A 14,701-nucleotide genomic window follows, 5' to 3' on the forward strand; every position below is an offset into this window, starting at 1 on the left:
GAAATATCTTTGCAAATGGCTGATAAATCAACTACTATACCTGTCGGTATCTATGAGGATGTGCCTGTTGTGGTTGCGAACGTTACTATTTTAACGGACTTTGTTATTCTTCATATTCCCGAGGATGATAGTATGTCTATTATTCTTGGAAGACCTTTTCTTAAAACTGCAGGGGCTGTTATTGATTGCAACAAAGGCAATGTCACTTTTCATGTTAATGGTAATGAGCATACAGTACACTTTCCGAGGAAACAACCTCAAGTTCATAGTATCAACTCTACTGGAAAAATTCCATCAATTATATTTGGAGGTTCTGAATTTCCTCTTCCTACTGTCAAGAAGAAATATGATATACTTATTATAGGGGATGTGCATATCCTCATTGAGGTAACTTAGTATTATTCGAAATTTCTCCGGTTTCATGATTGTCGGAATGAGTTTGTTAACAAGACTTGATCAACCTTGTTAGTGGATTCTTTTTGATGAGCATGAGATGGATGAAACTAGAAGCACAAACTTCTGTTCCCCATTTTTATTTTTCTGTTATTTATATTAAATAATGTAAAAATAGTATTTTCTGTATGTTTCCTGACTTATCCATACAATATAAAAATATCCTGTAAATAAAAGTCCTCAGAATGCCATGCCAATTTAATATGATTTTTCGGGAATATTTGAGAATTTACTGTGCAAAAATTACCGCGGGAGGAGTTGCCACCTGGCCACGAGGGTGGTGGGTGCCCCCCCCATAGGGCACCTCCTACCTCGTGGGCCCATGGTGGCCCTCCTCCACTTATCCCAGCACCCATCTTCTTCCTCCATCTCACACAAACCTGAAAAACCAACTCAAGCACGAGTTCCAGCCACTTTTGCTATGATTTTCGATCTCCTTGCTCAAGGCACCTCTCTCAAAACTGCTTGGGGAGATTGTTCCTTGGTATGTGACTCCTCCATTGGTCAGTTTAGTTTTTGTTATAGTGCTTTATTCATTGCAAGTTTGTGCTGCATAGGTGACCATGTTCTTGAGCTTGCATGTCAAATTTTTATGGTTCTAAGTAGTTCTAATGCTTGATATAGGCTCTAGGCACTTGTAGGAGTAGTTACTATCAGTTTTACTGAGTTTGGTTTACTTTTATTTTTGAAGTTACTAAAAATTTCAGAATTTTTCAGAGAAAAACAATATGTTTAGGAAGATGTTCCAAGGTGGTTCCTCTAAGAAGCAAGGACCTAGGATTGCTATGCGCGATGCTGGCGAGGATCCACCAAGAGACGCTCCAGTACGGCCTTGCGAATGGCCGTCGGAAAATTTTATGGACCGTGCGGGAATTAAGGAAGAATTCAAAGCATATTTGCGCAATGCCGGTCTTGAGGATTTTGAAGCTAACAAATGCCCCCAGTATCATGATATCACAAGTTCATTTGTGAGGAGGTTTGAGTATTCATCTTCGCGTAATTCTCCTTCAGTCATGTTTGATCTTTATGGCAAATCTTATACCATGGACTTAGAGGATTTCACTTCTGCTTGTGAACTTCCATCACGGGGCAGTAGTAGGGATCCCCCTAAATCTGAATTTAGAAACTTTCTTGCTAGTATAACTGTGGGGGAATCCAGAGATATAACGCAGGCTACCATAGGGAGCATTCACTTTCCTGCTATACATTATTTTGCTCTCTTCATCAGTAGATGCATAAATGCTAAGGATGAAGCATGTCACATGTGTGTCCCTGATCTTAGCACTCTTAGGAGTGCTGTGTTAGGAGACCAATCTTATCATATGGGACCATTGTAGCTCGTAAGTTGCATCATAATAGGCATAATGGAGATTTCTTTAGAGGAATTTATGCAACCCTCTTAGCTCATTTTCTTGAAATAGACATTCATGAGGGTGATATGGAGTTGCCTCCTGCATATTTAGATTATAACTCTATGGCTTCGCACCAGTTTGTCGAGAGGCCTGAATCACCTCTCTTATATCGCTTAATTTTTTATAAACGACGTGTTTTCCGTATTACTCTCCCTGCTCCTGCCTTCTTTGATTCACAGACAAAAGGAAGATATGTTATTACCAGAGAGGAGGCAGAAGAGTATGAGAGGAGAGCGGAGGCAGCCCGACTCCACGCTGCAGCTCAGCATGCGATAACCGCTGCACATCAGTATGATCCCAACTATCCTTCCTCATCACAGTACGGCCCCAACAACTATTCTTATGGATATCCGCCAGGCCAGCTGTGGCCATAGACCAGCTTAGGCCAAAAGCCTAAGCTTGGGGGAGTACGTATTTCTCACCGACATTACATTTATGTTCACACACACTCATTGCTAGATGTCGGTGCTCATACTTTTTCACTGTAATATCCATGCTAGTTTATTTTCTTTTTCCTGCTTTCTTCTTGTGTGTTTAGTAAACCTTAAGGAAAAAAACCAAAAAAAACAGTAGTAGTTTATTTTTCTGCTGTAGTAGTAATAATTAAAAAGAAAACCCAAAAATATTTCCCGTTCTTCTTTTGCTTGTTGGGAGCTTTCCCGTGTAAATAGTTTTATTTCTTTTATTTGGGGGTCCGTAGGAGAAGACCATAATTAAATTGTTGAAGTGGCTCTTATATGCATTACTGTTGATTTAACCAAGAGCCCATATTGCCTTGTCTTCTCCTGTTTATTGAATGCTCACAGATTCCATCTTAGTCCCATGCACGTGCACCCTTATTATTATTCACACCGTTCGGTCGTGCAAGTGAAAGGCAATTATGATGATATATGATGGACTGGCTGAGATGAGAAAAGCTGGTATGAACTCGGCCTCTTTTGTTTTTGTAAATATGATGAGCCCGTCGTTCTTGATTCAGCTTATTATGAGTAAACATGTTTGCAATAACAATTAGAGATCATAGTTGCTTGTGCCATGCTTGATGAGCTATGAGTTATAATGATTTACCTTGTATGCCAACATGCTATTGAGATGATTATGATGTGGTATGATGGGGTGGTATCCTCTTTTAAATGATTTAAGTGACTCGACTTGGCACATGTTCACGCATGTAGTTGAAACAAAATCAACATACCCTTCACAGTATTTATGTTCATGGTGGATTATATCCTACTCATGCTTGCATCCAATGTTTACTAATTTTAATGCATGTACATGGCGGTTGTCGCTCTCTAGTTGGTCGCTTCCTAGTCTATTGCTAACCTTCACCTGTACTAAGCAGGAATACTACTTGTGCATCCAATCCCTTAAACCCCAAAGTTATTCCAGATGAGTCCACCATACCTTCCTATCTGCGGTATCTACCCGCCGTTCCAAGTAAATTTGTATGTGCCAAACTCTAAACCTTCAAATAAATATTCTGTTTTGTATGCTCGAATAGCTCATGTATCAACAAAGGTTATCCTTATCTCGCGTGCCAACTTGCTATTAAAATCATTGTGATGTGGTATGATAGGGTGGTATCCTCTTTTGAACAATTCGAGTGGCTTGACTTGGCACATGTTCACGCATGTAGTTGAAACAAAATCAACATAGCCTCTACAATATTTATGTTCATGGTGCATTATATCCTACTCATGCTTGCATTCGGTGTTGATTAATTTTAAGGCATGTTCATGACTATTGTCGCTCTCTAGCTGGTTGCTTCCCAGTCTTTTGCTAGCCTTCACATGTACTAAGCGGGAATACTGGTTGTGCATCCAATTCCATAAACACCAAAGTTATTCCATATGAGTCCACCATACCTACCTATTTATGTTATCTACCTGCCGTTCCAAGTAAATTTGTATGTCCCAAACTCTAAACCTTCAAATAAACATTCTATTTTGTAAGCTCGAATAGCTCATGTATCAACTAGGGTTGTCCATATCTTCCATGTTAGGCGGTTTATTCTCAAGAGGAGTGGACTCCGCTCCTCACTCACGAGAAAATGGCTGGTCACCGGGATGCCCAGTCCCATGCTTTATGCAAACTAAATCCAAAATAATTGCAAACAAAACTCCCCCTGGGACCTGATGTATGTTGGAGGCACTCATTGTTTTGAGCAAGCCATGGATTGATGCCTGTTGGTGGAGGGGGAGTATAAACTTTACCATTCTGTTTGGGAACCGCCTATAATGTGTTTAGCATGGAAGATATCGCCATCTCTTAGTTGTTACGTTGACAATGAAAGTATACCGTTCAAAATACAATTTATCTCTATTTCAAAACCGAGCTCTGGCACCTCTACAAATCCCTGCTTCCCCCTGCGAAGGGCCTATCCATTTACTTTTATGCTGAGTCATCACCCTCTTATTAAAAAGCACTAGCTGGAGAGCACAGCCGTCATTTGCATTCATCACTGTTAATTTATATTGGGTATGACTATGATTGGATCTCTTTTACCATGAATTTCAATGTCTAGTCAGTCCTTGATCTTTAAAGGTGCTCTGCATTTATGTTTTGCGGTCTTAGAAAGGGCTAGCGAGATACCATCTTGTTATATCATATTATGATCGTTTCGAGAAAGTGTTGTCATCCGAGATTTATTATTATGACTTGCTAGTTGATTATGCTATTGATATGAGTAATGATGAGACCTGAGAATTATTGCAAATGTGGTTAGTTATGATTTATGCTGAAAACTTGAATGTTGGCTTGACATAGTTACAACAACAAGAGCAAACAGAGTTTGCAAAAGTTTTTCTTTCTTTCTTTCAGTTTGTCAACTGAATTGCTTCAGGACAAGCAAGGGTTTAAGCTTAGGGGAGTTGATACGTCTCCGACATATCTACTTTTCCAAACACTTTTGCCCTTGTTTTGGACTCTATCTTGTATGATTTGAATGGAACTAACGCAGAATGACGCTGTTTTCAGCAGAATTACCATGATGTTGTTTTATGTGCAGAAAACAAATATTCTCGGAATGACCTGAAACTCCACGGGAGGTCTTAGAAAAAATAATAAAAAATCCTCACCAAATATGAAGACCAAGGGGCCCACACCCTTCTCATGAGGGTGGGGGGTGCGTCCCCCCCCCCTAGGGCGCGCCCCCCTACCTCGTGGGCCCCCTGGAGACCCTTCGACGCCAACTCCAACTCTATATATTTGCTTCCGGAGAGAAAAAATCAGAGAGAAGAAATCATCGCGTTTTACGATACGGAGCCACCGCCAAGCCCTAAAACTTCCCGGGAGGGCTGATCTGGAGTCCGTTCGGGGCTCCGAAGAGGGGGATTCGTCGCCGTCATCATCATCAACCATCCTTCATCACCAATTTCATGATGCTCACCATCGTGCGTGAGTAATTCCATCGTAGGCTTGCTGGACGGTGATGGGTCGGATGAGATTTATCATGTAATCGAGTTAGTTTTGTTAGGGTTTGATCCCTAGTATCCACTATGTTCTGAGATTGATGTTGCTATGACTTTTCTATGCTTAATGCTTGTCACTAGGGCCCGAGGGCCATGATTTCAGATCTGAACCTATTATGTTTTCATGAATATATGTGAGTTCTTGATCCTATCTTGCAAGTCTATAGTCACCTACTATGTGTTATGATCCGGCAACCCCGAAGTGACAATAATCGGGACCGCTCCTGGTGATGACCATAGTTTGAGGAGTTCATGTATTCACTATGTGCTAATGCTTTGTTCCGGTTCTATATTAAAAGGAGGCCTTAATATCCCTTAGTTTCCAATAGGACCCCGCTACCACAGGAGGGTAGGACAAAAGATGTCATGCAAGTTCTTTTCCATAAGCACGTATGACTATATACGGAATACATGCCTACATTACATTGACGAATTGGAGCTAGTTCTGTGTCACCCTATGTTATGACTGTTACATGATGAACCGCATCCGGCATAATTATCCATCACTGATCCGGTGCCTACGAGTTTTCCATATACTGGTTCTCGCTTATTTACTTTCCCGCTGCTACTGTTACAATCACTACAAAATACCAAAAACATTACTTTTGTTGTCTTTACTTTTGTTACCGCTACCACCACTATCATATTACTTTGCTACTAAACACTTTGTTGCAGATACTAAGTTTATAGGTGTGGTTGAATTGACAACTCAGCTGCTAATACTTGAGAATATTCTTTGGCTCCCCTTGTGTCGATTCAATAAATTTGGGTTGAATACTCTACCCTCAAAAGTTGTTGCGATCCCCTATACTTGTGGGTTATCAAGAGCCGTGTTGTTAAACTGCCAGATACTTCTCCGGCCACGGACTCCGAACCACCTGCGCCCGTTCCTATCGAATCAGGTTGGGCGCCGATCATGGAGTTTACCTCTGCAGATATCTTTCAGCACTCGCCCTTTGGCGACATACTGAATTCATTAAAGACTCACTCCTTGTCAGGAGAGTCCTGGCCGAACTATGTCCGGCAGGATTGGGATGCGGATGACGAAGAAATTTGCCGCCCACCAACCACCCACTTAGTAGCCACTGTCGATGACATAACCGACATGCTCGACTCCGACTCCGAAGACATCCACGGTATGGACAACGATGCAGGAGACGAATCGGAACCACTGCCCATAGGGCACTAGACAACCACTTCATCACATGACGTATACATGGTGGACACACCAAAAGAAGACGACGACGAGGAACGGAAGGATGCAATGAAGGGTTGTATCCTCGAGAAGCAGTCAAAGCGGCGGCGTAAGCGCTGCTCCAAATCCTGCCTCGGCAGAAACAACGATCATATAGACCCAGCATTAGAGCAGGGTGAACCATCGCCGGACCACGGCAACACGGAGAATCAAACCGAACAACCCGACTCTGTCAAAGATAATAGTCCAGATGACATCACACCGGACAGACACCCGGAGCAACAGAATGCCCATCAGAGGCTCATTGCCACCGCGAGGAGTCTAAAAAGGCAGATGCAAAGGCTCAAGGCTGCGGAAGACACACTCAGAATTAGATGGAGTAAAGTCCTCAACACAGCAGCGAAGTACGGCGGTAATCACCCCACCAAGAGCTACCCGAAGTGGATGTTGCTACCTGAATTCGATGAGGAGGCCTCAGATCCCCCGCAACCAAGAATTAAAATGGCCATCTGGCCGGATAGACGACCTCACGGCCAACATAGAGCAGCAAACAACGCCGCACATAAGCCAATACGCGATCCACGCGAGGGCTCACATCAAAAGGACGGCGCAACCAGATCCATCTATGGACCACGCAAGCGCGCTCCAGCATACGATGCAACACAACAAACATCCGAACAACGCGGTACACTCAGATACAGGGGTGCCACACACCCCCTATGTTTCACCGACGCCGTGCTAGACCATGAATTTCCAGAGGGATTCAAACCCGTAAACATAGAGGCATACGACGGAACAAGAGACCCTGGTGTCTGGATTGAGGACTATATCCTGCATATCCATAAGGCTCGAGGAGATGATCTCCAAGCCATTAAGTATTTACCCCACAAACTCAAAGGGCCAGCTCGGCACTGGCTTAAAAGCCTCCTCGAGAGCGCCATTGTAAGCTGGGAAGAGCTCGAAGACGCTTTTCGGGCAAATTTTCAAGGGACTTATGTCCGACCTCCGAGCGCGGACAATTTGAGTCATATAACTCAACTGCCCGGAGAGTCAGCCCGAAAGCTTTGGAACATGTTTCTTACTAAAAAGAACGAAATAGTCGACTGTCCGGACGCCGAAGCCTTGGCAGCTTTTAAGCATAGCATCCGCGGCGAATGGCTTGCCAGACACCTCGGCCAAGAAAAGCCGAGAACAATGGCAGCATTAACAAGCCTCATGACTCGCTTTTGCGTGGGTGAGGATCGCTGGCTAGCCAGATGCAGCACCAGTGACCCCAGTACATCCGAAGTTAGAGATGGAAACGGGAAATCACGACGCAGCAAAAATAATAAGCGCCGGAATAAAGAAGACAGCCCAAAGAACACGGCAGTAAACGCCGGATTCAGAAGCTCTCGGCCAGGTCAGCAAAATCTGCCCTCTAAAGGCGCCAGACACGAACTGTCCAGCCTAAACAAAATTCTGGACCAAATATGTCAGATCCATAGCACCCCTGGTAAACCCGCTAATCATACCCATAGAGACTGTTGGGTCTTCAAGCAGTCCGGCAAGCTCAACGCCGTACACAAGGGGGAGGATACACCAAGCGAAGACGAGGATGAGCCTCTCAAGCAAGACACTGGGGAACAAAAGAAATTTCCACCAGAAGTCAAAATAATAAATGTGTTACACGTGATCAAGGGGAGAAACAAAGCGGCACTCCCAGAGAAATATGCCCAAGGTCCTATCACCGCAGAGTCTTGCCACTGGTCGTCTCAACCGATCACTTTCGACCATCAGGATTACTCAGCAAGTATCCGGTGTGCAGGATGGGTGCCTTGGTATTAGACCCAATAATTGACGGATACCACTTCACACGAGTCATGATGGACGGTGGCAGCAGTCTAAACCTGATATATCAGGACCCAATCCACAAAATGGGGATAGACCCAACGAAAATTTGCCACAACAATACTACCTTTAAAGGAGTAACGCCAGGCCCAGGGGCTCACTGCATGGGCTCCCTGCTACTAGCGGTTATATTCGGCTTCCCCGATAACTTCCGTAGCGAAAGTTTAACCTTCCACATTGCTCCGTTCCAAAGTGGCTATCAAGCACTACTTGGACGCGAAGCTTTCGCTCGCTATAATGCAATACCACATTACGCTTCCCTCACGCTTAAGATGCCCGGTCCACGTGTCATCATTACAGTAAATGGAAATATTGAGCGATCACTAAAACGGCCTCACCAACTAAAGCATTCGATAGGTCGTCAAGACTACGGACACGGTTAGACGAGTCCGACGTAGCTATATTTAATTCATACAGGTTTGACGGCCACACCCCTATTACAAATACAAGGGGCTCAACGCGTGCAAACAAGTGGCAATTTTTACTCATCTTGAATTGTACATGGTTTCTTTAATATAACCTACATTTTCACGCGACAACTTTTCACCTAAGTTCCTCTCTTTTACAGATGACCATCGTGCTACACCCATCCAGGATACGGCACCACGGAGTCACAGGCGCAGACGTGCAACAGGTACCCGCTCCAAGGATTCTTTTTAGATTAAGACCCTGCGTAAACCTTTCTTACTGTCTCTTGTTGATACACATCCCTCGGATTCTCAGTACTATTGAGAAGGATGCTGACGTCTTGGCATGTGGCCACGTCAGAATAATGCACGTACCTGGACACTAGGAGCTTCTTACAAAGGGCACTGTTTAGGCCCGGTTTATACCATAAAAGATCGGATACCTTAGGGACTGTTCGGCGTCGTGAGTTTGGCCTTATATGCATCAGCTCTGAATCATGTCTTTGGTCAAATGTTGGGTTTGCCAGGCTCCTGTGTTTTGCTGCCTTACGTTCCTCTCTATCGGCTAAGGTAGCACCAGGAGAACTCCTGCGATTGTTCCCTGGTTCATCCGGACGAGCACCTCAGTAGAGAAAGCCGGAAGCTGACTGTCATGATATAGCGTGAGACTGGTCCACCACTCGATGACCTATCGGAATGTTAGAATTCCTCCGCCTTAACGAAGGGCCATTTCCCGGCCAGGCATGTACGCACAACGAATTCGGATGAGTGTGGAGCCACCAGGGGCTATATAGTAGCCCCACGGTCAAACTTCTATGGCTAAGTGAAAGTGTTAAAGCATTATAGTCCGGTTGCCTAGTTCGCTGCGCCATCACCTCCTTATTAGGACCAAGACATTGTATTAAGTGTGAATACGCGTCTTCTGCGAACACCCCCGCATTATATGCATGGGAGCTGAAGCCGACGACTGCAATCTTTCAGGTTATACACATGTATACATAAACGGCCGCACAGGAGGCATCATATTACTTTCGGGCAAAAGTATAAATACAGGCTTGATAAACTTCATAAAAACATTGTTTTTACAATGGGAATACATGTCAATCAAACATAATATTCTTCGAGCACTGGGCCTCTATCAAACGAGCACCCTCAAGAACTTCTTCAAAATAGTGCTCGGCACCCACTCGGCCTATGGCCGAACCCTGCAGCGCAACAGTGGTAGCATCCATCTCTGCCAGTATGCTTTGACACGGGAAAGGGCCATCCGCGAGCCTTCTATGCACGCCGACCTCTTCATCGCATTGATGCGCAACACCGCACCAAGGAACTACTGCACTAAGCTGAAATAACTGTTCGGCTTCGGCTTTTCCGGCCACAGATGATCTACGACGGACCTCATGGCAAGTCCGGACAATCTATTGAGTTCGGCCCATTCGGCAAGACGATTAGTTAGTGGAAGCGAATGCTCTGGAACGATAAACTGCGACCAGAATAGCTTGTCCACTTCACGATCTGTTTGATCTCGGAAGTATTCGGCCGCATCGATAGTACTCGCCGTCAAATCCATATATGCGTCTACCGAACTCCACAGCCGATCCAGAGGGGCATACCGCAGATCTTCGAACTTCCTCCACAGCAAAAAGGGCTTCCCAGCCACAATATCACCAGCTTCACGCAGCTCTTCCTTCTTTGCCCTCATGGCAGAGCGGGTGTCTTTGGCCGCCATCGTGGCCTTTTCGAGGTTCGTTGCCTTCGCTCGGTTCTCTTCTTCAAGGAACTGGCAACGGTCGGCAGTGTCTCTTAACTTTACAGCCATCTTGGCCATTTTATCTTTGCTCTCACAATGTGCTGCCTTTTCGGCTCTTAACTCTTCGGCAGTCTTTAAAGCAGCCGCATTACTAATTCTTGCTTGTTCCTTGGCTCGGCCAAGTTCCGCCCGAAGGGTATCCATGGTGGCAGCTCCATCTGTAGTCACAATATATTAAAGATACTGGCGTTACGATGCTCTTCCTATGTGACATTCACCAGAAAACATCACTTACCCTGTGCCTCGTCAAGCCGCTTGTTAACAAGTTCGATGTCGGCATCTGCCGCATCTAGTTGCCGCTTTAGTTCAGCAAACTCATTAATCTGGAGCTCCCATCACCTGCACATAAAGCGGTATGGTTATTACCTGGGACTACGATCCTCTGTTTGCCGCCGTTCTCGACGACAACCAGAGTCTCAGGGGCTACTATCTACACAGGGCACACCTAAAAATGTGCGGTACTATCGAAAAGTATATCATTTCATGTACCTCAAAGCCTGTTAGTAGACTCATAAAGGCTTCATGCAATCCGCTTTCGACGGACGAAATTCTTTCCATCACTGTACCCATCAATGTACGGTGTTCTTCTGAGATGGCCGCTCGCTCCAACAGCTCCCTCAGTACGTCCGACCGCATACCAAACGGTGCCGGACTCTTTTGTTTCCTCTCTTCAAGAGCGGGATGCTGGGGACTTCGGGTGACTATAGGATTATCTTCTGGCCTCACCGGATCCGGAGAGGCCCTCCATGACGACACTTCAAGGTCGCCCGCTTCTTGAGCAGGGCAGTCCGGGGGAGGCGTTTCACTCTCCATCATCTCCGGAAGAAGATCCCCCGAAGACGAGCTCTACTGAGAAGGGCTAGGATCCGAACTGCAAGATAAACGCTTCGGTTATTTTCATCAGAGGAAGGTAGTATATCTCCACTATTAAAGTACTTTTTGATTATTTATAGCTCGTTGGAGGGCTGATCCTCGCGCGGACTTTGTGCGGCAAGAGCACCCTCCAAGGCAGGACCCTTTGGTGGAGACTTCTTCTCCCATTTGGAAGCCTTGGTTTCCGGATCTTCAGAGGTAGTCCTCTTCCTTCTCTGAAGTCAGAGAAGGTCAGATTCTTCCCCTTGGTTATCCTCCTTCATGGAGGCGCTCATTCCCTTGGTTGGAATTGGTAGCGATGGGGGACCACTTTCGACCTCATTATTCCCCCCTTTATCTTCCTTTGAGGGCTCCGGGCAAGGTGCTAGCTCGAGCATCTTTTCCAGTACCGGATTCTCCAAACCCTCAGGAAGGGGGGTCGAACACTGAATCATCTTCGCGCTTGTTAGCCAGTCTTGGTCAAAGAGCGATTTCTCAGAATGACGTCATGGTAAATGAAAGACGGTGTGTTCGGCTAAAGGATTACTTGGTCAGCAGTACGGTTGCTGCTCAGGCCCACGTCCTCGATAGTATCCGGACACTCTATTTGGGGTCCGAAGAATGATTTGTACATCTCCTCGTGTGTCAGCCGAGGAAATTCTGAATAGTGTGCGACCCTTCTGGGTTGAACTCCCACATGCGGAGGGGACGGCCTTCGCATGGCTGGACTTGACGAACCAGCATGACTTGCACCACCATAACCAGACTGAAATCTCCTTTGAAGAGATTTTGAATCTGGCTCTGCAGTATAGGCACGTCCTTGGCTGGACCCCAGCTCAGCCCTCTGCTAATCCATGACATCAGTTGTGGTGGAGGGCCCGAGCAGAAAGCAGGGGCAGCCACCCACTTGGCACTTCTGGGAGCTGTGATGTAAAAACACTCCCATTGCCATAATCCGGACACCTCTGGAAAGGAACCCTTTGGCCATGAAGCTCCAGCGATCTTGCTTATTAATGCGCCTCCGCACGCTGTGTGCTGCCCCTCGACCTTCTTCGGCTTCACGTCAAAGGTCTTGAGCCACAGGCCGAAGTGAGGGGTAATGCGGAGGAAGGCCTTACATACGACAATAAATGCCGAGATGTGGAGAAAGGAGTCCGGGGCTAGATCGTGGAAATCTAGCCCGTAATAGAACATTAACCCCCTAACGAAGGGATCCAGAGTGAGGCCTAGACCTCGGAGGAAGTGGGAGATGAACACAACGTTCTCATTGGGTTCAGGAGTAGGGACGAACTGCCCTCGGGCAGGCAGCCGATGCGAAACCTCGACAGTCAGATATCTGGCCTCCCTCAACTTCTTGATATCCTCTTCCGTAATGGAGGAGGGCATCCAGCGGCCTTGAAGGCTAGATCCGGACATGATTAAAGGTCCGAACCACCTGACCCAGGCTTTGGGTGTTAGAACTCGAGGCGGGGGAAGGATTCGATTGATCAAGGGAGGGAAAAAAGTAAAAGCTTTGTCCCTTTATAAAGAGGGTGAATATCAAGCGTCCTCCTAGTGGCCATTTGGGACTTGCCTAAAATCTAGGAGTCCTAGGCACGGTTGGGTTACCCACGACCGGATTGATGAGAATCCCATAATTAGGGGAACATGATCTCTGCTTTGACAAGACGTGTCAAGAAACTACCTCGCGTTATGTGCGGAGTTGGTTGAAGAAAAAAGGTTCGAATAATCACCGGGCCATGGCTTAATGTCATGTTGCCAAAACAAGTCAGCAGATTAGATTTGTGGAAATATTATTCTCTCTACGGTGGTATGTGGAACTTATTTTGCAGGGATGGACACTATCCTTGGTGTATTCGGAGGAGGAACCCACCTTGCAATGCCGAAGACAACACTACACGCCGGACTCATCGTCATTGAAGCCTGGTTCAGGCGCTATTGAGGTAGTCCTGGATTAGGGGGTCTCCGGACTGCCAGACTATATCCTTTGGCCGGACTATTGGACTATGAAGATACGAGATTGAAGACTTCGTCTCGTGTCCGGATGGGACTCTACTTGGCGTGGAAGGCAAGCTAGGCAGTACGAATATGGATATCTCCTCCTTTGTAACCGACCTTGTGTAACCCTATCCCTCTCCGGTGTCTATAAATCGGAGGGTTTTAGTCCGTAGGACACAACAACATACAATCATACCATAGGCTAGCTTCTAGGGTTTAGTCTCTCTTATCTCGTGGTAGATCTACTCTTGCACTGCCCATATCATCAATATTAATCAAGCGGGACGTAGGGTTTTACCTCCATCAAGAGGGCCCAAACCTGGGTAAAACATCGTGTCGCCTGCCTCCTGTTACCATCCGTCTTAGACGCACAGTTCGGGACCCCCTACCCGAGATCCATTGGTTTTTACACCGACAAGGGGGTCTAGCACAAAACAGCCACTGAACACGGCCACTGCACGCAGAGCGCATGCACATGCACGCCATTGTTGTGGTCACCATGTGAACAAGAGCATTCAATGCTCAACAGCACCCAAAACGTTGTCTAGCTGATAGTTCTTCCAAAGTAGGTTGTAACTATGGTGGTAGTTTGGTTAAAAGTGACATGGTTAAATGGCAGTTAACACCTGAAGTTTACTACAGTAAACTTGATCGTGTACTACTGCTCAACAGGGAGGTGGTTCGTGACAATGGAGTTGTCTTGGAGGGTGAGGTAAAGAAGAACTTACATCCTGGTAACTGTGGAGGGGTTTGGATCAAGATTTAACAAAGTTGCTTTGCAACTGCCAAAGATGGTCCAGAATCAAGATTAGGATGATGCACTCACATGGAGTGTCACCTTGATTTCAAATTTGGCAAGGCTTAATTATTTGTTCATAGTAAGATGTTGTAAAAATTTCATACCAAATGGATAAGCCAAAGTGGTACTTGCTTCACAAACATCTTCACTGAACAGAATCTTGCAAGAATTTTGGAGAATTATTGGCTAGGTGAAATGGTGCCAAATTTAGTGGAGAGCTGTTATTTGGGTAGGATAACAATCTGGTATTTTCTCAGAATTAATGAGGCAATATAAATTGCACTTGCTTCACAACCTGAAAAAATTTCCAGAATCAAAGAATTGGTCCTGTGTTCAAATAGATCAAATGATGGAGCTGAAATTTGGAGGAGGCTAATGATATGAGCACATGAAGAGTCATGCAAAATTTCAACTCATT

Source organism: Triticum dicoccoides, chromosome 2A (assembly GCF_002162155.2).
Source record: "Triticum dicoccoides isolate Atlit2015 ecotype Zavitan chromosome 2A, WEW_v2.0, whole genome shotgun sequence".
Lineage (NCBI taxonomy): Eukaryota > Viridiplantae > Streptophyta > Magnoliopsida > Poales > Poaceae > Triticum > Triticum dicoccoides.